Genomic DNA, 26,759 nt, shown 5'->3' on the forward strand with positions numbered 1-26,759 from the left:
CATCAATCGTGTTACTTATCAGTACTTTGATTATTCGACCTAAGTCTACAGCACCATACGTATTGCATCTACTACACCACTTTATGCATGTCTTTTCTACAGCACAATACACTTTCATCAACTAGAGAACCTTATGCATGCATGCATCTGCTACAGCACAATGCATCTGCATCTACAAGAGCACCCTATGGATGCATCTTCTACAGTACAGTACATGTGAATCTACTGTAACGCTTCATGCATGCACCTTGTACAGCACCATACTCATTGCATCTACAACAGTATCGTGTGCATGCATTTTCTGCTGCACAACACGCATTCATAAATTAGACCACTTTGGGCATGCATCTTCACCAGTACAAAATTGCTTTCGCTACAGAACCCTATGCATTAATCTTCTACAGTATAATACACATGCGTCTACAACTGAAATATATTAATGCATCTTATAAAACAACATGTCTATATAAAGAAGACCTACCTGTAATCCAGTGCTGGCTGGTGATTTTGGAAAGTGGTGGGAGTAATAGTTGCCCTGAATCCATTAAGTGAGTGAGCCAACTGAAAGCCCAGCTTCTTCTAGGAGCATTCGTAAGGTTCTGCCCCAAGACAATGCTGAAAGAATAGGGTCAAATAACGTATTTGAAAGCACAATGTTCACATAAATTAACTCAAACACCATTGGCATTCATTAAATATTGAAGTACTTTCATGGTGTACCAAGTCAATGAAGTCAGACACTCCGTAGGAGTTTACCCCATGTTTTTCAAAATGTGTAATGGGTTCCCCCGTATAACAATAAATACTCACTGTGCTAGCTTTCTGTCATGGATGTTCTCCCAAATGCCACAGGCAGCCCCTTACACCAAGAATTATATAAAATATACCAGTGCTAGAATTTAGCTGTGACTGTATCCAAATTCCATGTGTGCGTGGTACTCATATGTCAAAACCTACCTCCAGTATGTCATGGCCAGCTTTTTTTCATGAATGCCTACTGTCCCCAATATTCAATGGTTGTCCTCCCTAATGCCAAGAATTACCTCTTGTGTGCCACTGACAGCATTTTGCCATGGGTACCCCTCATATCAGCAGTTACCTCCAATGTGATAGTGGCAGCATATTTCTGTTAGTGCCCTATGCCAAGAATTACATTCCGTATGCCAGGACCAGCTTTCTACTATGGCGTCCCAAGTGTTAAAAGTGACATCTAATGTGGGAGAGCCAGCATTTTGGCCAGGTACCTCTTATAGCAAAAATTACCTCCAATATACCATCCCTTTTCTATAGGACCTGTGTAAGCCACAAATTGCCTCAAATATGCCAGGGCCAGTGACAGACTTACAAACACAACACATTCAAACACACACTTACTCTCTTATGCTTAATTATTTTCACTCACTTGGTCTTTCACTCACTCACACTCATTCTCACTCAAACTCCCTTACTCTCACTCCATCACACTGTCATGCTGCTTTACACCCTTACTCACTCACACTCAGTCTTATTCTGTCTCACTCTCACCCCCCTCATTCTCACTCACAGTTATGCTGTGATGCACTCGCTCAACTATTCTCAACTCACTCACCATAACTCATTCTCACTCACTTTCACTCACACACATGCACATGTTCTCACACACACTCTCACTCACTTATGCTCTATTAACTTCACTCACACACTCACACTCAATCTTACTAATACTGACACTCCTTCACCCTCATTCATTCTACCACACTCATTCACTCCCACTCACTTCTAATTATTCTTGTTACCAGACTCTCACACTCGAACTTTATTTCAAACTTAGGGCCTGATTTAGATCCTGGCGGATGGATTACTCCGTCACAACGATGATGGATATCCCGTCCACCTAAAATAAAATCCCATTATATCCTATAGGATTTACAATTAAGCGGGCGGGATATCTGTTACCATTGTGACTGAGTAACCCATCCGCAATGATTTAAATCTTAGTCTCTCAAATTCTTTGTCGTTTTGACTTCCATATTCTCACTCACAGTTATACTGAATCACTGTCACTTATTCTCACTCACTCGTCCCTCACTAGTTCTCAGCCGCATACCAACCTATACTCACACAAATACACGTCACATAAACATACACAAGATTTTAAAGGTGTTTTTATACTTGCCTTAAGATGCCTGCTTTTAGATGCCTGCTCTTGTCCGCTTGAGCTACCAGTGCTGAGTAGACTCTTGCATCAGTGATACAGCTTCTTTTCGCCTCAACCCTGAAGCAGTAAACTGAAAGCCGAAGTCTTTGCAATGATGCAAAGGCTCCAGTTTCAGTTGCTTGCTTTTTCATCTCACCTTCTTCCTTCCATCTTGTCACAAGATGGGGTAGAGTCAGTGAGGTTCCTGTCCCTACCCCACCCTATGATGAGATAGGAGGGCCGATAGATGGTGAATCCTGGACACTCCAGTGATTAAGCCTAAAGCACACAGGGCTATCTATACCAGTGGCACTGCAGCTCATGACCAATGGAAAAACCATAAAACCTGCAAGGACCCTGAGGTCAGGGTTGGGATCTAAGCCAGCCTTGGACTAGCTCGCTGATGGCTGGTTCAGACACCTCTGTAGATCTGTGGTGGCCTACCTACAAATGCATTTACTTTCTCAGACTGCTGCGAAGGTGTGCTGTTTTGTTATCATGGCAGTAGTGGAAAAAGGAATATTATTAACCACTAGTTTAAAACAAGCATTTGCAATGCAATAGGTATCGCATTTACGTGAGTTTAAGCTAGTGGCATTGTAAATGACAATACCTTTTATTTATGTTTTAAAAACAAAAACAAAAATAAAAGGCATTGTTATTTAAAGTTTCAATAGCTCAAACTCGCGTAAATGCAAGATGTATTGCATTGCAAATGTTTGTTTCTGTGTCTGCTTCCAGTAGATATTAGTTTTTGATGCAAGCCCAGTCTGGCTACTTTAATAGATTGGACTTTGTTTGATAACCAATTGGTGTTTGCACTGATCTGCTCCCAGTAAGACCTCCTTGACGCAAAGTGGCTCAAACTGGATTTGGTTCTGTTAAAAGGGCACATTCCCGGCGCAAAACACCTTTTGGAAAGTAAAACATTGCTGCCTCTTGGCATCGCGGTAGCGCCGACACAAACATTAGTTTGTCCGGGCCTGTATGTTATGGGAGTGGTGATGTCAGCACACCATGTAGCCTCTCCTTTCTGGTCGGTGGAAGCTCTGTAGTAATGGCAGCCGCTCCTATAACCTTTCTTTAAGCTGTGCCCGTATCCGCTTGTAGGCCATGTGGGGAAAGCATACCAACTTACCAACATGTGCTCCCTGGATTTCCCTGCTTACCATGATTAAATCAGCCTGGCTGGTATTTTCAACACAAGACAGATGCAGAATTCAGGGAAATCATCAACATCCTGTATGGTTTGATTCTCAAAATCTGGTATTTTCCCCCTTTAGAAAACAAATGGAAAGCAACAAATTAAAAATTAAAACACACGTTTTTCAGAGGTAACTAGACTATTAATAGTGGGTGTTTAAGGTTAATGGAGACTGATCTACCATGTTTAAAAGAACATAGAGAACATTGCACCGACTGGGTTCAGTACCTTGCTTCTAGAACCTCAAGAAATATACAAATGGGTGATAGGTTTAGCTGAGTCAGTGCTCTGTTACTGTGGTGCCCTCTTCGGACCCCCGCATATTGCTTGTGCTGGCCTTGTGGCAGTGGCCTCACCTCACGGAGCTGCCCTTAGCCTGACTGATTTGTGTAGTAATGTAGAACTTGTGAAAGTACTGTAGATGCCCCCCTCCAGCGCCCCCTCGCCTTGCTGTGTGTGCGCTCTGGGGTGATGGTAGCGCTTTCTGAATCTCACTACCCCTCGGCAGCCCCCTGGTGCTTTGTACCGTCTTGTGCCTTCTCTCTCAGGCTGTAGCTATTCCCGTCTCTGCCGCCTACGCCGCACGCATTTGCCTTGTAGGCACTGCCAGTGGTATTGTGCTGCTGTCAGGAGGGTGCGAAGAACGGTGCGCGAGCCCTGTGCACCCAGCAAGCAGCAGGCATTGTCAGTGACGAGCACAGTGGTATATATGGTGGTATGTATTAATATTAAAATTTGCTTCACCGGAGGAGTCCGAATAAAATCACTATGTTAAAGAATCCGGAGTGACAAGTGTCCTGTGTGGTTCGACCACTGTACCACTATTCTGTGCAGGGATATGAAACGGGAGCCATACTGATTGCTCAAAGAAGAGGCACGTGGTTTAAAACAAGCTTTTAGAATAACAGGTCTGTACAGTGTAATACTGGAAGCAAAGGGGTCAGTAGCCTCGGAAGGATACAAATGATGACATGGAATAATACGGCGGGACTAACAAGCCTAATTTTCAATCAGAAGACAGAATTTACGAAGGACAAACACAAAAGCCAATGAAAAATATGGGCGGAGAGTGAGGGCAGCTTGTCTCCCCATACTGGACTACTGCATGCCTCGCAGAGTGAGCAGCTCATGCGCGCTGCCGCTAAAGCTCGAACTAAAAAAGTGGCAGAAACAAGAAGGGCAGAGCCCAGTCATCCATATGAGTGAGCCTCAACTATTGTAAATGCAGAAATAGTCTAGCTGATGTATGGCAGCTATGAGTTTTTGGACCTCATTATGTGTGGCCTAATAACTGGTGTGATATTTATTGCACCCTATAAAATCAGATTCTGATGTGTCTGGATTTATCAGATTTTGTAAATATTACCAAATTACATGTTTTGGGGGAATAACATGCATATTTCTAGTGCTTACCACACAAAATCTTCATGTTTCAGTCAATGCCCGGCATTTTTCCTCTGATAAATAGCAGCAGGTTCGGCATGTTGATATTTATCAGCCACTATTGTGATATGTGCAGTAACAGCAGTTACCCCACATATCACAATTAACCGGCTCGGTCATAATGATGACTTTTGTTGCTATAATCTTCATATTTAATATTTTTAAAAGTGATAAATGTTGAGGGATTCCAATCTAAATATTTAAAGATATATATCAATATTATTTTGAATAGTTTATTTTTCTTTGTAATTGACATTTGGATCTGATATTCACCATTGTGTTTCTAGTAAAATTAATGATCACCTATAGATTAAAGCAGAAAAACATATTTTCTGTTGTCAGGGTCAACAATTCTATCACGTGACTCGAAAAAGAGGTACAAACTATAATAGGGTCCATATGGATGTAAGTTGAGATTTTCTATAATTTACAAACTAATATAGCACATAATCTTCTTTGTTGCCTCTGACCTCCTTTTAAACATACACAGTCTAGGCATCTAAGCCATTTATCTAGAAGTTGTGTCCCTGCTAATGTTTGCAGCACATTATAATTAACTAAAGGCATGCAACTGCGAAGAACTTAAAAAGCAGACATGCCCCATTTCCAATTAATGTTTCAAAGATTGCACCTCTTTTAACAACCCTGTCACCTTTTTCAAGTTTTTTCAGTGTACAACTTTATTCTCCATGGAGTTATTTGGGTTAAAACCAATTAGGATGTTTCTCACATAGCATGCTTTACTTAAACTTAATGCATATTCACCAGCAACAATAAGTAATAATGAAGCAATAGCCAGAAAGTAACATAAACTCCTTATCACAAGAGGTTGTAGTTAGATAGACAGACAAACGGACAGACAGAGAGCGATAGATAGATAGATAGATAGATAGATAGATAGATAGATAGATAGATAGATAGATAGATAGATAGATAGATAGATAGATAGATAGATAGATAGATAGATAGATAGATAGATAGATAGATAGATAGATAGATAGATAGATAGATAGATAGATAGATAGATAGATAGATAGATAGATACCATTCACTCTACTTCATAATGCCTATTCTATATGAGCATGGGGAAGCTGAAGAAGAACTGCTAGGAATAGCCAGATATTTCGCTTCTTTTACAGGCCAGCAAAATTGTCCTACAAGATGCAGAGCTAGAGGTAAGTCCCATAGTTTCACCTCTTAATCTCTAGAAGTCCAGACTCCTGTACAAAGACAGAGGACAGGGCTAAAAGTTGTTCGATATATAATCAGTAATTTTTTCATTGCTTTCTATACAGCCAGTGAAATTGCACCTGTAACAATGAAATATGGTCTTGCAAACAGCTGTTAGTGAATGAATTGACTGCCACGTTCCGCACACATTGTAGGTGATAGACCCTGGTTTTTGGCAGAACTGAATAGAGTCCATGACAATAATGAGGGCTTCGCAGCTAATTACTAAAGGTGACATCCCTCTACCTTTAGGTTCCCCTTATGCAACACTCTAGAACTGTTGCATTTTTAGGCAGACAGGCTAGCGGAGGGGTATTCCTATGCAACATGAAGTCGTCAAAACTGCAAAACCACCTTGGGGTTAGGTTCTTTCTTCCTTAGTAGTTGAAATTGAACTTTAAAGAATTTTGTTAGGGTTTTCTTCTGCATACCATTAGTTTCACCCAAGCAGACACATTTGGGAACAATTAATTCTCGTCATAGCCTATTTATTTTGTTTATTTGTTAGGCGCACAAGGGGATCTCTCGGCACCATATACTCAGATGACAGTTTGCAATGCAATACAGAGGTTAGAGAATAAATAGGCAGGTGTTCAGAAGTATTTTAAAAAGAATTAGATCTGGGCAAGAATGGATGGACAAGGGTAGATGATTCCAGTGATTTGGAGCTATGAAAGAAAAGGAGCGACCGCCAAATCTAGTTGCATGACTGCATTTGGGGCAAAGCAGTAGTAGTTCACTGGATCTAAGCTGGCATACTGGGATATAAGGCTTTAGTTTGTGTTTTCAAATAGCACGGTCCCCTTCCATGCATTGCTTTAAAAATCAGACACAGAAGTTTGAAAAGTGCATGCTTTCTTATAGGCAACCAGTGAAGGGAGCGCAGTTGGGGTTCAGATGGGGATCGCAGAGGAAGATTACAGATAAGCTGCAAAACTGAATTCTTCACCAGCTGAAACCTGGAAAAAATGCCTTCGTTCATACAGACTATTAGGGGAAGTTTCCATAGTCAAGGCGATTCAGTATCAGAGCCTGGACCATGGTCTTCCTAGCATGCAAAGGGTTCCAATGAAAAACCTTCCTAAGCAAGCGCATCAGGCCGAAAAAAGTTCTAGAAATGGTTTTAACATGTTCTTTCATAGAAAGATTATTTTCTAATAAAACACCCTAATTTTTTACTCATATTTTTGGTGTCGGGTGATCCAAGCAAAACCAAAGGAAATGATGGACGGAGTGTTGAACATTGCAATCACTCACCCCCAGTCAACTGATTTGGGTTTAATCCATCACCGTTCTTTAGCCCACTCTGCCACCCCAGTTCAGACATGGCCATATGCAAATCAGTCTGACCCTGTGCCTCATGGGCACAGTCCAGCCCGAACTGCCAAGCCATGTCTTTCCTGGACCGGAAACAAGCTTCCTAGGACCGGTTTCTGGCATTTCAGCCGTCTTCAGCCAGGCTTGCTTGAATCCAGTGGCAAAGTGAGCAAGGGACTCACGTCTGAGCATACCCTGCCAACTTATGGCGAACAAAGCAAAACCAAAGGAAATGATGGACGGAGTATTGAACATTGCAATCACTCACCCCCAGTCAACTGATCTGGGTTTAATCCATCACCGTTCTTTAGCCCACTCTGCCACCCCAGTTCAGACATGGCCATATGCAAATCAGTCTGACCCTGTGCCTCATGGGAACAGTCCAGCCCGAACTGCCAAGCCATGTCTTCCCTGGACCGGAAACAAGCTTCCTAGGACCGGTTTCTGGCATTTCAGCCGTCTTCAGCCAGGCTTGCTTGAATCCAGTGGCAAAGTGAGCAAGGGACTCACGTCTGAGCATACCCTGCCAACTTATGGCGAACAAAGCAAAAACCAAAGGAAATGATGGACGGAGTGTTGAACATTGCAAGCACTCACTCCCAGTCAACTGATCTGGGTTTAATCCATCACCGTTCTTTAGCCCACTCCGCCACCCCAGTTCAGACATGGCCATATGCAAATCAGTCTGACCCTGTGCCTCATGGGAACAGTCCAGCCCGAACTGCCAAGCCATGTCTTCCCTGGACCGGAAACAAGATTCCTAGGACCGGTTTCTGGTATTTCAGCCGTCTTCAGCCAGGCTTGCTTGAATCCAGTGGCAAAGTGAGCAAGGGACTCACGTCTGAGCATACCCTGCCAACTTATGGCGAACAAAGCAAAACCAAAGGAAATGATGGACGGAGTGTTGAACATTGCAATCACTCACCCGGGTGATCGAAGTCCAGGTGGCCACCAGTCTGCAGACCAAACTGAGGTTTCCCAAATAGAAGGATCTCCGTCTTATTGGTGTTAAGCTGAAGGAAGTTGACAGTCATCCATGAAGCAATCTTTAACATGCAGTCCTTAAATTTCACTTTGTTGAGTGTTGGTGATGACAAGTTGCGTGTCATCCGCATAGGAGATGGGATCAATGCCACATGATCTGATAAGCTTAGCCAGGGGGGTCACATAGATATTAAGAGGATTGGGGCTCATGTTTGATCCCTGTGGCACCTCTTTGTCCGGGACTGTGGGTTTTGAAGAGTATGAGTTTATTAGAACTGAATGGGTGAGTTCTGATAAAAAACCTTCCACTCATTTCAAGGCTTTACCGCTGATACCAATCTCCCCAATCTTTGAACTAGAATTTGATGGGATATGGTATAGCCTATCAGATGCTTTAATTGAAAAGAGAGCCACTATCTGACTGACAAAGAGCTTTAAAGTCATATGAATTCCTGTTGTGGGCTACACACAAGCCAGTTACCTAACTTATTCTATCCCATTGATTAATATTGACTTTTAACATCTTGCGCTTTCCCTTTTATCAAGGCGCTGTAATCTAATCTGCTGGCAATATAAATTATGATGCAGACAACAAAAATGTTTTTGCATTCAATTGTGTCTTTTTGTGAATTGTGATTTCTCGTATGTTTTCCCTCTCCAAATGAGCCTGTATTCACCATGATTGGAGGAACTGATTACTTTTGTAGGACCAAGAAATGGTAATTGATTTGGTATATTTGTGTTGTTCAACCTTTCTGCTAGGACCATATTGTTATCTGTATTGTATCGGATGTTCGGATTACCCCATTATTTTGTAAAGGTATTATAAATTAGGCATATATGGGCCATGGCTGCAAATTGGAAGACACCTGCTTCCTATGTTTTGAAGAATTGGAATGGTTACAGGGAAAAATAATAATAGCTGCTGCTACTGGCAATTTGCCTTTTAGGAGAACAGAAACAATAGCTGTTTCTATTGCCTCTCAAGGGTACTCATTCTATCAACTTCTGAATGAAGAAAGGATAGCTCAGCATTTTCAAGAAGCAACATGAACTGGTGGGTCTGAAGCATTTTATGTATTTATGTATGTCGAAATAGTTATATGGAGTTTACTATTACTTTATTGATAGCCCCTACACACATTTCTTTATAAAGCCCACACTCACAAGAATGCAATTGTAGCCGTCATGCTCACAAGAATTCAATTAATAGATGGGAGGTTTGTGACCCTCATTATATTTTATTCTTGCCTTACGCCTTACTGGCAACGTGATTGTCTCTAAGATAAAATACATTCTTTATTACATTAAGACCAATTATTATTCATGCTTCTTAACTAGTAATACTGGTAGAATGTGTAATAATGAAGACATCAAACATCACCTGTGATTACTGGCAATTAGTTTTGTAAATGGAACATAGAAAGTTAACAACTGAGTTGTTAATTCTTGAACTAGGATGTAATGGATAAGTTAAAAGTTTACCACATTTATTAATGTCATTTTTGCCAACTCTTATGTGTGGTGCTAGTGCGACAATGGACATTTAAAATGCTGTGGTTGGCACCCCACCATCAACACTCCATATCACACTCATCACCACAACATATGAAATGCAGACCATGCTTCATTTAACTTGTGCATATATTTCCTTCAATGCTCTTATGTTACTTTAAAAAGAACAATAGATGGACAGAATGATGAACAATGTCAAACATTCACCCCAGTACAGAGATCTGGGCCTAAATCTATCATTGTGTTACTCCCCATGCCATTCCAGTTTAAACCCAGCTATTTGCAAATCAGTCTTGTCCCTGCTCCCCATTTGAACAGTACAGCCCGGACTGCCAGGCCAGTGGGTCCCTGAACCAAAAACAAGCATCCTGGAACCATTTTTGGGGTAATATTCCTCATCAGTCAGGCTAGCTTGACTCCAGTGGTATGGATAGCACTGGACTAGGCTGGCACCACTTGGTAAGGCAGGACTCACAGATGGCAGAGTTCATGTGCTGTTGCAGGGTTGTCTTTGAGACTTCAGAACAAGGGGCAAGCCAGCAAGCCCTTCAGCCCCTCTGGGTTCAAATGAGATTGGTCCAGTCCTTGTCCTCAGCAGGGCAGAGGTCATTAAGAAGCAGGCAACAGGCAGCACAGCAGAGCAAAAAAGCAGTTCTTCCAGAGCAACAGTTCAGCGGGATGGTAGTCCGTGTAGCAGCACAACAGTCTTTCTTCCTGGCAGAGATCTTCACAGGTCCAGTAGTGTTAGTTTCTCAAATTAGTTTCTCAAGTTATGTGATTGTAATTTTCTCATGGTAATTGTTTTGTGGTTTTTAGGTCTGGCCAGAGCCATAACGTAAGTCCTCAACAAAACAGAAAAATACACAGAAGGGGGATTTTAGTCAACCTTCTTGGGCTTTTGGCTTGTTTCAGTCAGCATTCTTGAACAAAATATAATTGACATTTCGGATCAGCTTCAAGGGTAATTTCTTTCTCATATCATGCAATGGGTTATTATGTGTGATAGACCACCTGCGTAAACTTTGATTCCATTGTAGTGCATGCACAGTTAACTGCACTGCTCTCCCAGTAGTTTTGTGACAAAAATGATGATAGCTGCAGTTCATCAGAGCGTAAATACTCTTTTATGAAAAAAAGCAAATACACATGAAAACATAGAAGAGGACTTCATGTTTCTCTAACATTAGATAAAGCCCATACAATGCTGATGCCATGATGGTGACTACATTATATTCCTGAATAGCTGTGAATGGACAATGATTTGATGAGTCACAGTCATCATCTGTTTGTGGTAACTGGCTTTGTATTGCTGGTGTTGATTATTCAGTCTGAAGATTGCAAATCTTTTTAAGTTGTGAAACACATCACATGCATGAAATGTTATTTTGGGTTCTAGAAGTTTCATCTTGAGGTATTAATTAACAAATACATTTTACCTCTTTTGCTCCAATGTCAATTTTCAATAATACTGCATTTATCCATTGCCAGTTCCCGGCTTTTCTCCCTCTACATACCTTTAGAATTTTTGGAACCATGCAACCACTCTACCCCACAGCAAATGTCATGTTGGGATTATTGAAACATGGGAAGCTGTGACCCAGATCATTTCCTTTTTTTGACCTATATGGCCCTCTCATTGTTGCTGAATGTACCTTTCTTTGCAACATAAGCCTCTCCTTACTTTTCTTTTTTTCGTTTTATATCTGTGTGCATCTGTACCCCCTGCTTCTCACTTTCTTTCATTTTTAAAAAATGTTCCTGCATTTACCTTCTGTGATATATAGGACCATGATTCTTTAGAGGACAGGAAATGATCAGTGTGGTGAGAAAGACCAGATACAGTTTTTTGCTGAGTTATCAGATTCAGAAATGCTTCTCTGGAACTATACCGTTTTTGGCAGGTAATATAAAAATGTAAACTCTGTTAATGTATGAAAACGTTGTTTGGACAATTGTGACATCTCTCTCATTCTAGTGCTTTCTCTTGACATTTAAATAGTTGGTGTTCTCAAGAGAACATCTGTTAGTATGGGCCAGATGTATCAAGCATCTGATTGGCAATAAGCTAATTGCGAGAAATAGCAAACTATAATTTGGAAATCGCTATTCAGAATGCACAATAGTAGTCGTGCGTAAAATTGTCAATTAGTATTTGAAGCACTAGTTAGTTAGTCGCTTTCTGCAATTTCCTACATTGCGGATCCTGTCGCAATTTAGTGACAGTCGCATCTTGCCATTACTTGGTGACCTCAGAACCAGGAGGTGTTGCTCAGTTGGAAATTGTAGAGTGTGGATGCTGGAGATTGTGCACAGTATCCAAATAACATCTACCTATGTGTGTGCCATCCACCTAAAAAGATATAAAAAATTTCAAGAAATGACATTGAAGAGGAAGCTGGGGCTCCAGAACACAAAATACAATTTTCAGAAAAAGTACTTTAAATATTGACAGAGGAGCGCGTTGGACACCATGGCAAACTCTTTGGGAATTCATCTCTCACAGTGCCTGAATCACAAAAGTATAAGATAAGGAAAGCACTGTAGGAGAAATTCATATCTGTTAGAGTATTGCAGAGATTCACTGTGAAAAGCAGAAAATAATGGTATTATCTCAGGGCACGCACAAAATAGAAGGTAGCAAACTGGCTAAGTGAGATACGAGTGTTTGGAGAATGTCTCTCAACTCTTGCCCCAATCACTGCAATCAGAATCAGTAGTTGGATTCAGTACACTTGATATAGCTGACATTCCAGAAACTTCATAAGGTAAGTGTAATATAGAATTGTTACTTACAAAAATGTATGTGGTTAGACTTTGTCAAAACACTTATACAGTTACTCAACCTTTACTCTTCTTGTGTATATATAATTTGGGAATTTTTCCAGCATATTAGTGTAACATAGGAAAGCAGCACATTTTCATAGTGCTTCATAGTAAATGTAGTGAAAACACATTATCTTGATATTTAGTACAACACATTTGTTTGTGGCTACAAAACATATGAACACAACATGTGGACCCTGTTACAGATCCATTACCGGCAGCACAGCCATTCAAATTCAATGAGTCCAATCAATTAAATCATGTTATCCTTAGTCTTTATGTACTCCTTAATTAATCCATTTCATTTTTCTGCCGTTTTCTTTCCAATGTCTTCAATTCCTTTTACTCATTTAAGTACGTTCAAAGATGAATCACCAACACACAGGAGGCAAGATGATTTCCAAATGTCACGTGTTTTATTGAATTACCCAATGCATTTCGGGACGAATCCCTTCGTCAGGGGCATCTAAAATACACAGATTAATAAATGTCACCATAGTCATTACAATTCAATAACTGTCCTACAATTCATGTATTTAAAATAATCATTTGAAATAATCATAGATGTCCGTAATACGGGCTTAGTGCTTAAACCCACGCGCTCAACCTACTTCTGTTAAAAAAAAAAAAAAAAAAAAGGAGAAACACCGAGCCATCCTATGTGTAGCCCTATCAAAACCTCCCGAATCCTGTGAGTCTAAGCCTGTCTTCTAAATAACCCACCTCCATTAGACTGACACCTTTCCCTTGTTAAAACTGCAATCCCTTGAAATTCCTTAGCAAAATGCTACTTTCATACGCTTACCGTGGCATGTATAGCTGATACTTCAAAAATACAAAAGTCGCGGAACCTCGCTTGCTGCCGGCAACTCGTTCACGCAAGCGTTATCATATCCTTGACATTTCCCAAGTGCTAGAACTAAAACGGAGTAACACACACACAGGAGTTGGTTGTCTCGTGTGGAGGAGCAGCAGTGAAATGTCAACATGTTTTTACGATTTTTGTTAGTTCAAACATTGCAATTATAACAAGCATTCGGGAGGTTTTGATAGGGCTACACATAGGATGGCTCGGTGTTTCTCCTTTTTTTTTTTTTTTTTTTTTTAACAGAAGTAGGTTGAGCGCGTGGGTTTAAGCACTAAGCCCGTATTACGGACATCTATGATTATTTCAAATGATTATTTTAAATACATGAATTGTAGGACAGTTATTGAATTGTAATGACTATGGTGACATTTATTAATCTGTGTATTTTAGATGCCCTGACGATTTTTTTTTTTTTTTTTTTTTTTAACAGAAGTAGGTTGAGCGCGTGGGTTTAAGCACTAAGCCCGTATTACGGACATCTATGATTATTTCAAATGATTATTTTAAATACATGAATTGTAGGACAGTTATTGAATTGTAATGACTATGGTGACATTTATTAATCTGTGTATTTTAGATGCCCCTGACGAAGGGATTCGTCCCGAAATGCATTGGGTAATTCAATAAAACACGTGACATTTGGAAATCATCTTGCCTCCTGTGTGTTGGTGATTCATCTTTGAACGTACTTAAATGAGTAAAATGAATTGAAGACATTGGAAAGAAAAGGGCAGAAAAATGAAATGGATTAATTAAGGAGTACATAAAGACTAAGGATAACATGATTTAATTGATTGGACTCATTGAATTTGAATGGCTGTGCTGCCGGTAATGGATCTGTAACAGGGTCCACATGTTGTGTTCATTATGCAGGCGCATTTGGACGGAGCGCTTACCAGGCATGCACGCCTACACAGTACTATTGGTCAAACTTTAGATTAAACTTTCTGGACTAATTAATGGTGTGCATCCCGCTACCCATGTTTGCATTACAAAACATATGAAGCCATACTTAACCATAGTCCAAACATTAATCAAGAATCCATTTTCTAACAGATATTCATGCTCATGGAAGTGATGTGTCAGAAGCCAAATGATATGAGGAGTCTCACATGCCCCTTTAATAACTAATTGCTTTCTGACAGCTGGGACACAGCACACCAAAGGAATTTGTGAGTCCCAGAGTAATAGGTGATATACAGTCAGTACAAGAAGTTTTTGGAAGAGGCACACATAACCTGTAGTGAGGCCAAGACAACTGCAAGGAAGATTTGTAGCTTGCACTTGTCATGATGCCAACAACCAATCCAGACTGTTGGGATGGAAAAGTGCTCTGCTCAGTAAAGACGTCTACCCTGCCCTGAGTGCCAAACTGTATTGTTGTCTGGCTTGGGAATGTGTGCAGCCTGACTTTGCCGATCCGGGCCAGGACCACACTGTACTACTGCCAGGGTTCACACAACAGGAGCAGGTAAGCTGTGAACTGGGCCTACCAGGCCCGCAGGATATACTGCCTTTGGTTTTTGCACCCCTACTTGACTCTAAAGTGACTACACCTTATTGAGTCCAAGAGGGGTAACCCCATGAGCAAGGCCTAGTAGTTTACATTCACAACAGATGTTGTACATGTGAGGGGGGAGAAACAGCACACCTGTTCCATACGAATACAAATTATGTGTTATGTTTCAAAATGTTCAGCAGTGCATGCTGGAGTGAGAAGGATTACTTTCCTTCATCTCTCAATACATAAAAACTACAAAAATTACAATATAGAAATAATTGTCGTAGAGGCTCATGAAACACCATGCATAGCAAGGGCTCACATATCAAAGGGATTGTTGCACTGACACTTCAATTACCTACTGGCGGACGCCAGTAGGTAGTTATAGTTAGGACCTATTTTCCATAGGAAATTCGCAACATTCTATTCCCAATAACTTTGGCGCCGATTGACGAATCTTCGTAAAATTTTCAAAACTTATGGCCTGCTCTGGTCCGCTCCTATCTTGAAAGTTTTGGGGTGATTCGTCAAGCGGGGGCCGAGAAAAAACGGGGATCCCAAAACATGTTTTCCCCATGCAATTTCCCATAGGAAACTTTAGACATGGCTACAGCCCGAACTGCTGAACGGAATGACACCAAATTTAGCAAAAAGGTAGATCTTGGTTCAGAAAGAACCCTTTTTGTTAAATGGTGTAAATCTGTTCAGTAGTTCCTGAGAAATTAAAAATGAAAAAAGTTTAGATAGCTATGGCCGCGCTGGATCCACGCACCCTCCCGATCACGAGCTTTATGCTAATTGGCTGTTAACACTCCAAACCAGGAAGTGTTGGCAGCCATCTTGTGCCTCGGTAGAACCGAGGCACAAGAAATCAGCGAAAAAAGTGTGCAAAACGCAAACAGGGGGCAGGGTAGAAACCCTCTGACCCTCTAGGCCTGCTTAGGGGGTCCCACAAGGACCTCAAGGGCCCCAAAAAAATTAAAAAAAATTACAAAATCTGCTCAGGGTGCGCGTATCCTGCAGAGAAAAAAAAAACCAAAGCGCGGACTCCTGCGCTTCGTTACTATTTAGCCCCCAGGGTGGGCCAAGTGCTGGGGGGCAATATTGTTATGTAATGGTGGCCCAGAGGGGCCCCCCAGGCCCAGGGACCACCCCCCCCGGGGCTTTATAAAATTATCTGGGGGTGGCTCACAGACCCCCAGCCCCGGGTACCGCCACCCCTGGGGCTTCAAAAATAAATGGGTGGGGGCTCAAAGGCCCCCCGCAGCCACAGGGACCGCCACCCCCCGGGGCTTGTGTTTAAAATAAATAAATAAATAAATTACCTGTGTGGGGGAGCTCAAGCCCACCCACATGCCCTGGGGACCACCACCTCCCCGGGGCTCTAAATATTATAATTGGGGGGTCCGTGACGGACCTCCAGCCCCGGGGACCACCACCTCCCTGGGGCTTTTGAAATGTTGGGAGGGTGCCACGCAGCCCCCCTCCTGGAGCCCTTGATGGCCCAGTGTCCCGGGGTGCCCACCCCCAGTACACTCTAGTTTGCTATGGCAGGCCGGGAGCCTCGCGGCTCCCGCTCTGCCTTAGCAAACTTGGTTTGGATTTTGAAAGAGAGAGCAGGGAAACCTGCTCTCTCTTTCAAAATGCAAACCAAATTGCTTTTCCACACGGGAGCTGCATCTTAGCAGCTCCCCATGTGAAAAAGCAATGCCGGCTCCCAAGGGACGTGGGGAGCCGGTGGGACCATGGGGGATTGGGGACCCCCCACGGTCCACAACAGAGAGGGCCAATCCCGGGGGATGGGGTCCCCAGGGCTACAAGTGGCTTGGGAGGGGGGCAACTCGGCCCCCTCCCCAAAATTTTAGTTAAAAAAAAACAAAGGCAGGCCCGGGGGATGGGGTCCGCGGGGCCTTAAGTAGCCTGAGGAGGGGGGCAACTCAGCCCCCCTCCCAAAAAATTGTAATAAAAAAAAGGCCATGCCCCGGGGCCCACGCTGCCCCCTTCCAAATTTTTTTATATAAAAATAAGGGGGCAGGGCCTGGGGGATGGGGTCCCCAGTGCCAATAAATTAGAAAAAGAAGGGGGGCCACACAGCCCTCCTTCTTAAAAAAATATATATAAAGACCGGCATCATGCTGGAGGCCACGCCCCCTCCTTGCAGCACTCTGCAAACTCACCCCCTGGTGCGTTTGCAGATGCGGAACGAATTCCCCTTGAATACTGGGGGTCCCTGATGGCCAACTAGCCCACCAGGGACCTCCAGAATGCGCCAGGGGTCTGCGTTGCAGAGAGGTGGTCTGAGGCCACGCCCCTTTTTACACCACTCTGCAACACAGCTCTGTGGTGCTTAATGGAGGTAGATGGTGGGCTAGATGCACCCCAGGGACCCTCAGGATTCAAGGGGAGTTAATCCCCAAACTTAAAACACGCCACGGGGTGCGTTTGCACAATGGTGAAGAGAGGGGGCGGGGCCTGAGGTGACATGTGCAAACACGCCCTGTGGCACATTTTAAGTTGAGGAATTAATACCTCTTCAATCTTGAGGGTCCCTGGGGGCCAACAAGCCCACCAGGTACCTCCAGTGAGTGCCAAAGAGCTGCGTTGCAGAGTGTTGTAAAAAGGGGAGTGGCCTCTGAAACCCTCTCTGCAATGCAGCTCCCTGGCGCATACTGGAGGTACCTGGTGTGCTGGTTGGCCCCCAGGGACCCTCAGGATTGAGGAGGAATTAATTTTCTAACTTAAAACGCACCACAGGGCGTGTTTGCAGACATGCCACCTCAGGCCACGCCCCCTTCCTTCACCATTGTGCAAACGCGCCCTGTGGCGAGTTTTAAGTTGGGTAAAAAATTCCCCTTTAATCCTGAGGGCCCATGGGGGCCAACTAGTCCACCAGGTGCTTCCAGTGAGCGCCACTGCGCTGCATTGAAGAGAGGTGGTCCAGGCCATGCACATTTTTACACCTCTCTGCAATGCAGCTCTGTGGCACTAACTGGAGATACCTGGTGGGCTAGTTGTACCCCAGGGACACTCAGGATTCAAGGGGACTTTATCCACCAAATTAAAACGGCCACAGGGTGTGTTTGCACATGTCAGCTTAGCCCCCCCTCCCTTCACCAGTGTGCAAACGCGCCCTGTGGCGCATTTTAAGAGGTAGTTTTAATCCCCCTGCCCTATTATATACTAGGGGCTTACAGAGGAGGTCATACTAATAACAGGGGTACCGCAACGCATAGTGTTCCCTAGTGTATGTAGGTGTTTTAACTGTATTCTAAGTGTCTTTTAGCATAGCACTGGCTCTAGGACTGGTTAGTCAGAGTCAGTTACCACCAGTACCCATCTGAAAAAGTTGAGGGTACAGGATGATTTTGCAACAAGGCCTCTTTCTGCTCCTGTTTGTTCTTTCTGCATGTCTTCCTTCTTCCTGCACTTTTCTTCGTCTTTGAGGACTTCTGTTGCTTCTTTCTGCATTTCTTTTTCTTCTTTCTGTGTGTTTTTTCTTCTTTCTTCACATGTCCTACCCCTGTAAGCATAATTAGAAACTAGCATCTAAAACACCTTAGAAATTAACTGAAAAAACCATAGGTTTCAGGCACATTATAGTGACAAATTAGCATTTAAAAAACCATTGAAATTCACTGAAAAAACCATAGGTTTCAGGCACGTTATAGTTAGGAATTAGCATTTAAAAAACCTTAGAAGTTCACTGAAAAAACCATAGGTTTCAGGGGCGTTATAGTTAGTTGGACATTTCACTCGTACAAAACCATTGAAATTCCCCCGGTATAGTTAGTTCAGCTAACTATAGCTCGCGCGCCCGCAATGCACTGCTGATGACGTCACATATTACATCACTCATGACATGGTCAGTGACATCACTCATGATATCACTGATGACATCTCAAATGACATCACTGATGACATCACGGATGACATCATCCTCGTGCCAGAGTGGCAGACCTCCTCTCACCTCACTATAACCTTTGATACACATACTCAAAAATAGAAATTAACATTTTCAAAACAATGGACATACCAATACCACTTACAACACACCTATTTAGCAATTCCAAGATCTACTCATACATCCACTCATTCACCAACAGTCCCTATATTGTCACTCATACATGTACTCACTCATCATATGTACTCATACACCTATGCATCCTGTTACACACCGCCACTCATCCATAGAGTTACTCACACACATAGTCACACATGCAAACAAAGTATCAAACATCCATTTACTTGCATATACAGTTATACACACACTACCACACTTACTTGTACAGAAACTTCTTCAGAAACTTACACATACTTACTGTCTTAAACAATCACTTATAGAAACACCTACTTATTTGTACAGGAACTCTTCCAATCTCTCACTCTCACATATACTCACTTATATACACCAATACTCACATATACTAGTTTAAAACATATGTAGTTACTCATAAAGACACTATTGAGACAGTCATTCACTCACTAACACACCCATACACACACTCATCCACCTATACAGTCCTGCACACATGCTGTCTTCAACACATACTAACAGTGAGTCACTCATTCATGCATCTATGCACTAAGTAATACACCCCACCGAACCATACAGACACTCAGACACTCATACTGATACTCAAAAAACCAAGTAATAACCCATATAGACACTCATGGAGCTACGCACCAACCCATGCAGCCACTTATACACAAAGTGAGAGACTGAGACAGATATTTACATATTTAAACATTACTCACTAACCCATGTATTCACTAAGATACACTTAATCCGTGAGTTATACAATCAATTTTACCCAAAAAAATCATCCATTTAGACACTTATGTACCCATTTATTCTTCCATCGACCTTGAAATATACATATATAAAACATATTTAATTTTCAGAAAAACACACATTCACTGGATGATGTCATCAGTGATGTCATCAGTGATGTCATTTGAGATGTCATCAGTGATGTCATGAGTGATGTAATATGTGACGTCATCAGCAGTGCATTGCGGGCACGCGAGTTATAGTTAGCTGAACTAACTATAACAGGGGAATTTCAATGGTTTTGTACGAATGAAATGTCCAACTAACTATAACGCCCCTAAAACCTATTCTTTTTTCAGTGATTTTCTAAGGTTTTTTAAATGCTAATTTCTAACTATAACATGCCTGAAACCTATGTTTTTTTTTTTGTGAATATAAGATAAATACATTGTTTGTGAAATTCCATGAATATTCTTAATAAGATACACATTTGCTCATCTCCATACCTGATAAGCTATGTGCACGAATGATGAGCTGCACTCTCTTGACATATTTTTTCCAGTATGCATTTTTTAGGAAACACGTTTTTCATTATGAAATTGTGATCTGGGAAATTGAATAATAGGAAATGTCACACTTACACAATTTGGCATCTCAGGGGAAAGAACAGACATTAACACCAGTGCTTTGAATCAAGGACCTGAACCCCTTCTTTTGACTCTGGAAGAACATGTACCAGCTAGAGACAATGTTGTCCATTGTGGAATTATCTGATCTGATCTTAAACAAGGAAAACCTTTGGACCCTATCAGTGTCCTGCATGAAAGAACTGTGCTTTAGATATACCTGCACTGTAGAACTGAATGGTAGAATCTTTCTACTTAATCCTCTAACAGGCGCTTATCCTACCATGGGCTGTTTCATACTTCAAGATTAGTCAAAGTGCTCTAATGACAAGCAAGTCCGAAGCTGTGTAGTCATTGCTTGTTACCTTCTCCCTATTGAATAGAATGAGTTGCATAATATTTTCTAAGTATAAAGGTACACTAAAAAATGATAACCTGATAGACTTGTGGCTTATACTGGTCTAGGTGACCCCAACTAGGAGCCCTAGAAGCTTTTTTATATGCTGCAGATTCTTATGGATCCATTTCTTCAAACTCAAACAATTGGAATTATTATTCATATTTTTAGATACTTTAAACTTTAATATCTGATCTTTTAGGGATGTTTGTTTAATGACTCTTACGATATTCATAGATGAAATGGTTAAACTATTTTATGGCCATGTTTTTCTAGATTTTACGTTCTTTATGTTTTTTTTATTTTCTTGTATTAATGCTTCACTCAATGCACATTTATTTCTTACATTCAACATCTTGACATTATTGTTTATTCATATTATTTATATTGAATGCATTTACAGAGTGGACAGTTCCCCACACACCTCTTGGAAAGTCTTTTGAATATGTTTGTAATACTTTTTTTAGTTAGCTCCATCACACATAATTCATCAGGTGTACCCAAATGTACATTATTAACGGTTCCACATTTCATCTAGTTGATATTTGAGCACACTCACTCTCTTATCAGGAAGGTCATTCACCCTGTGTCATTAAATTAATGTTTTTATGGCTTATATATCCAGCAGTTAGTAAAGTAAAAGTTGTTGTGTCTAAAGCAAGTGCACGTCTCTGATTTCCTCTGCACTGCAATAAGTAGATTTTCCATTCAATTTTAAATCAATGTTTTAAACTTGCAGACTACTAAATAAAATATACATTGAATAATATAGTATCCTTGATATATTGTATACCTGATTCAATTCATGTGTGCCAACTAATCTGTTTACAACTGAGGTCCCTATTTCCCAAACCCTGTCATCCAGTGTTGCATTTATCCTACATCTTATAGAGTAATTTGATTATAACACATTTCATTTAGATTTAATAGATGTCTTCTTTGTGCCAGTTCCTTTCACTTGCATGGTTGGTATTTCTCATAATTCCTTATTGACAATGCATATGTGGCACCTGGGATTCATTTTGTAATCAAACCATTGTTTAAGAACCATGGTTGATATACTGGCTTTTCTTACCACTATTCATCATGAGCAAGGATAATTGAGCACAATTCAGTCTTCAAACCAAGCGAAACATGAGTAAGCCTGGGTGGAGTTCGCGGAGTTCTACTCTGCAGAACTCCGCAAAGTGCCAAAAAACTCTGCCGTGTTTCGTAGTTTTCCTCAAGTGTCAGAGTGTGGTAAGTCTTGTTCTGCTTGCAATGATATTGAGTGGCAGGAGTTTGTCCCGTGCAATAAAATCACCACAAATGGCACTACGCATCATGCCAGAGGGTGCTGCTTCTTTCTGCTGCTCAAGTAGATATTCTACTCGAGCTGCAGCTTCCTAAACGCAAACGGCAGATTTCTAAACACAAGTGGTCGCGACCTGATGTGACCATGCCTAATGAGAAACCTCACCAGAAGAAGGTCTAGCTAGAGATTTTTCTCTCTTGCACTCACCAACTTAATGTTGGTGAGCTGCTTGAGAGAAAAAACTCTGCTCCGTATCACTTTGCGGAGTTTACGGAACTCCACGCAGAGTGGGCAAAACTCCATGAACTTTTCTGGTGGAGTGGAATTCTTCACCCACCCCTAAACATGAGCAGACAAAATTCAGAGTAGTGCCATGAAATACAGTTAAAAAAAAGGCTACCACATTCTAGTTCACGTTTACTCTCACTTGATACAAGATCTTCATGATGTGGGTGCCATCTTAGTTTGAACAAGACATACCAAACATTCACAATTTCAGCTTTCTTCCTAAAAGTATAGAACATTCCTTCAACTTGCACTTGATATTATTGACATGAAATCAATATTCAAATTAAAATGTTCTGAATAGCTAAATGTAAAATAACATATATTTAACTATTGCTTAGTTCCATCTACTTTGACTGGCCCCTGTGACGAATCTTCATCCACTCTAACCCCAAGTGATGCATACCATATTGGTGTTCCTGACCTCATCCCACTCTTTCATTTTTCTTGAATGAATTATTTGGAAACAATTGAATTACTTTATTAACTCTGCAGAGTGCCAGATGATCTTAATTTAGACATTTAAAAAGTAGGCAACTTTGCTGGCAGTTAAGCAAAGTCTAGATCTGTGTCTCTTTAAAATCAGTCATTAACCTTTTGGTCTATCTGGGCATACCTGTAATGAGTACCACTCGAGATATCCTGCATTTGGTAGCCTTTGTCAAGTCCTGCACATTCAGTATGTAACTGGAAAATGTTTTTTTTTATTTATTTCTGTTTCCTGAAAGTAAATTATTGTACACTTTCACACTCCAACCCATCAATGCACACATTTTCTCCCCTTCTTCTGATTGAATGCTTCACTGTTCCACCTCATGAATTCACACACGGCACCTACTGGATATCTGATTTATATTTTCTAAGTCCTTATTTACTCTGGCACACCATATTTTACTAGTTTTTTCCTTCATATTCATTCTCTAAGTTCCTCATTTCATGTTTCATGAATACGCATCAAATTCAATGTAATACCCATAGACTCCATTGTTTGTATAGATTTATTTAGAGTGTACATATGCAGCTCCAAGTGTTTAGACATTTCTTTAAAGATTATCTTCAACAACTGACTATCTGTATGTGAGGAGTTCTACCTAAAAGTGCCAGCTTTACCATATTAAATGCACTTTCTAAGGAGGTTTAAGTGAACATATCATCTTTCTTTTCTTCTCCCAAATCACTATGTTAGTCTTTTGTGCTCTTCTCCTTCTTCATTTATTTTGGTTATAATTGCAAAGCTCAACAGATCTTTATCCAGTAGCAATCACAGATCCACACCAAATAGCTGTTCATGGTCTAATGGATTCTTCAAAAACTCAAACTGTTTCCCAATACAGGTTTGTGTATGGGCCTGCCCCATCACACTTTCCCTTTCCATGTTTTGGTATAGCTTCTATCTGTCTGTGGTCTCCTCTACCTAAGTTCATTTCTCCTATGATTTTTCAATCAGTTTGGTCTGGCAACTATTGCATTTTACCCATGTCTCTGTCATACTAACATAGCTGTTTCTGCATGGGAATTTCAATTATATTTCTGAAGTTGAAGCATGTAGGGATTTATAGTCTTCTTTATTGTTGTTTCCCCAATTGCTCTACAAAAATAGGGTTCAAATTCCCCATGTTATTTCCAAATTCATAATTCCTGGTTGCTAGTATTGGTTTGCGAACCTGCAGAGACCTCCTGCCTTGGAAGTTGTGGAAAGTGTTACAAATTCAACACTATTCCATCAACCTGTGTCATAAAGCACTGATGCATCCTTTACTTTATGACATGGCTTTTGCAGATGTCCCTATCATTTCACCTCCATTAGGAACATCACTGGCTCTAGTGCAAGCTCATTTCTGATGATATCTTATGGACGTTGTAGGTTTAGGCTTCTGGCTACACAATCTGGATTTACAATTAGACTTCCTCCTAACTGAGCCCCAATTCTGGGTTGGTGTTTGGAGGCTCTCCTGCACATTTTAGCCTTATTATTTACATTCCTTACCCAGCATTATATCCTAAGTAAACTGTAAATCGTAAGCAGGTACATTCTCCAGTGTCTACACCAGCAACTCCACTTTTTTAACCAAGCACATGGCAGGAAAAGATGCATCTCCTCAACATCACTCTTCTTGTGTTAGTTAGTTTACATGTCCAAGAATGGCAATAACCATTTGGTATTAGCTGCGAAGAGTAGAGAAGCAATTTTCTTGTTGTATATTTGATTGATTTATATCAAAGACACTGAGAGATGTTTTCTTCTTTTAAAAAAATCTGATGCCTAGGAAGTGCAGTGGTACATTTTAGAAGGCTTTCTTTTTTTGTGAATGTGCAGCTTATTTATCTTTCTTCTTCAACTATAGCACATCAGCAGCCAATGGCATTTGGTTCTGCTCCCCATCACTATGGGCCCGATTCCGATCTCAGTCGGAAGGGCCCTGAACGTGATCCGGCCGGAAAATGTACGAGCCGAACGCGCGTTTACGGACCGACCTGTACAGCTGTATGAGCGAGCAAGTACGATGTGGGAAACGCGAAATCGCCGACCGAATCATCTGTGGCTCCGAACCGGTCCGTACGTCTCGTCTGTAAGCAAACCGCGCCGTTCAATTGAGGTGATTTCCAACTGAGTAAGTACGATGCACGAATCGGACGGCCGGATCGCGCTGTAGCGTCCGACACTTAAAAGCTCCAGGAAGTGGACCTCAGGGTGTCCCCCTTCACCAGTAGCTGTATGAGTCGGTCACAGGTAGGGACCCAAGGGTCCCCCTACACATGCATGTACGGTGCGGATGGCACCAACGCGTCCCCACGACAGGGGGTGCCCTTTAACGCAACCTACATTTTCGTCAATGGCAGCCTATGTACGCCTCGTACAACACGCTCCCATTGGCTTCAATGGGGCTCCGAGTGAGCCGTGTCCGTCAGCGCTTGTTCGAATCGTACTCGGGCGATCGGAGCCCCGGGGCACGAGTCGATCGGTAAACCCTCCGGATCCGAGTCGGACTGAGTCATTTCTGACCAGGATCAAAATCGGGCCCTATATGTTTTTAAATCTTTCATTAAGTTGATCCAGACACCTATTACTGTCCTTCAAACAAATATCTAAATGTAAAAAGTCTTAAATACAAAAAAATATTATTTCTTCAACATGTTTTCGACTTTCACTCTTAACACTGGTGACGTCTCTTTCACAGTTCAGGCATTGTGTTGCTTCCCAGCAGAGCTTCTGAGAACAATCTTTCAATTTCTTTATCTTTTAATTTTTGACATTGTGCTTGTTGTTCTTCTCTCAAGCCTTTTTTAAATGTTAGGCATTAAGAACAGTGACTAGTTGGATATGCTTTTTTTGTTGTCCTAATATTGAGTCTTAGCCCTGTTGCTTCATTTCCACCACTGTATTGGCATTAACTACTGAAATGATTGTGTACAATAGTGCGACTTCTTTAGTGTTTAGCTTTAAGATCGACTCCTTGCAACATTGTCAAGAACCCTGTGAAATTAAATAGTCTTCCATAAAAATACATTCACTGGGCCTATTGATGCCTTGCCTGCATCACAAATTGGACAATATTGATGGACGGGGATTTGAGTGTTGAGGGGAGATGACATCTCAAGATTTAGTAATGTTGGTCAAAATTGTTTATGTCAAATTAGTTTTTTAAAATAAAGTTTTGCATTGCAAAATGGAAAACCAGTTATCAGTGGAATTAGCAATATTGATTTAGTGGATCAGAACTGGGATTAAATTAAGTTTATGAATGTGAAAGAATGATGTTGTGTTTCCTTATGATGTTTTATAATGTGATTCTGCAAATCCGTGTACATAAACCAGACACTAATTTCTTTATAATAAGCAACTTATGAAGCACCCAGTTGTGATAACTTATTTTAGTGGAGTCACAATGCATTCTTGCTAAAGCCAGCAACTGGCTTGAAAGGTAGGTCAGTTAACAAAGCATAATTAAAGCACTGTTTAAAGGATGAAAATAAACCCTTGCATTTTCTAGCTGAACAGTGACCAACACAAAGGAGATATTTATGGCAACATATTTATTTTGTACACTCCTTATGTAGTTATAGAAAAGTTAGAATCTTTCTGCATTTTTCTACACATTCTGACATACTGTGACTTTTTTTATTTAAACAGTGACTTCTAGTAAACTGATTCTAATAACTTTTGCAAACAATATCCAACAGTGTTTTGGTGTGGGTAATTTTACACTAGGGAATCTATTTGTATTGTTCATATTTGCAAATATGCTACCTCTTTCATATGAAAGAGGCACAGACCAAGGATTTAAGTGGATTGTCGGAAAGGTAATGGTGTGAACATGTAAAGT

This window comes from Triturus cristatus, chromosome 8, assembly GCF_964204655.1.
Source record: "Triturus cristatus chromosome 8, aTriCri1.1, whole genome shotgun sequence".
Taxonomy (NCBI): Eukaryota; Metazoa; Chordata; class Amphibia; order Caudata; family Salamandridae; genus Triturus; species Triturus cristatus.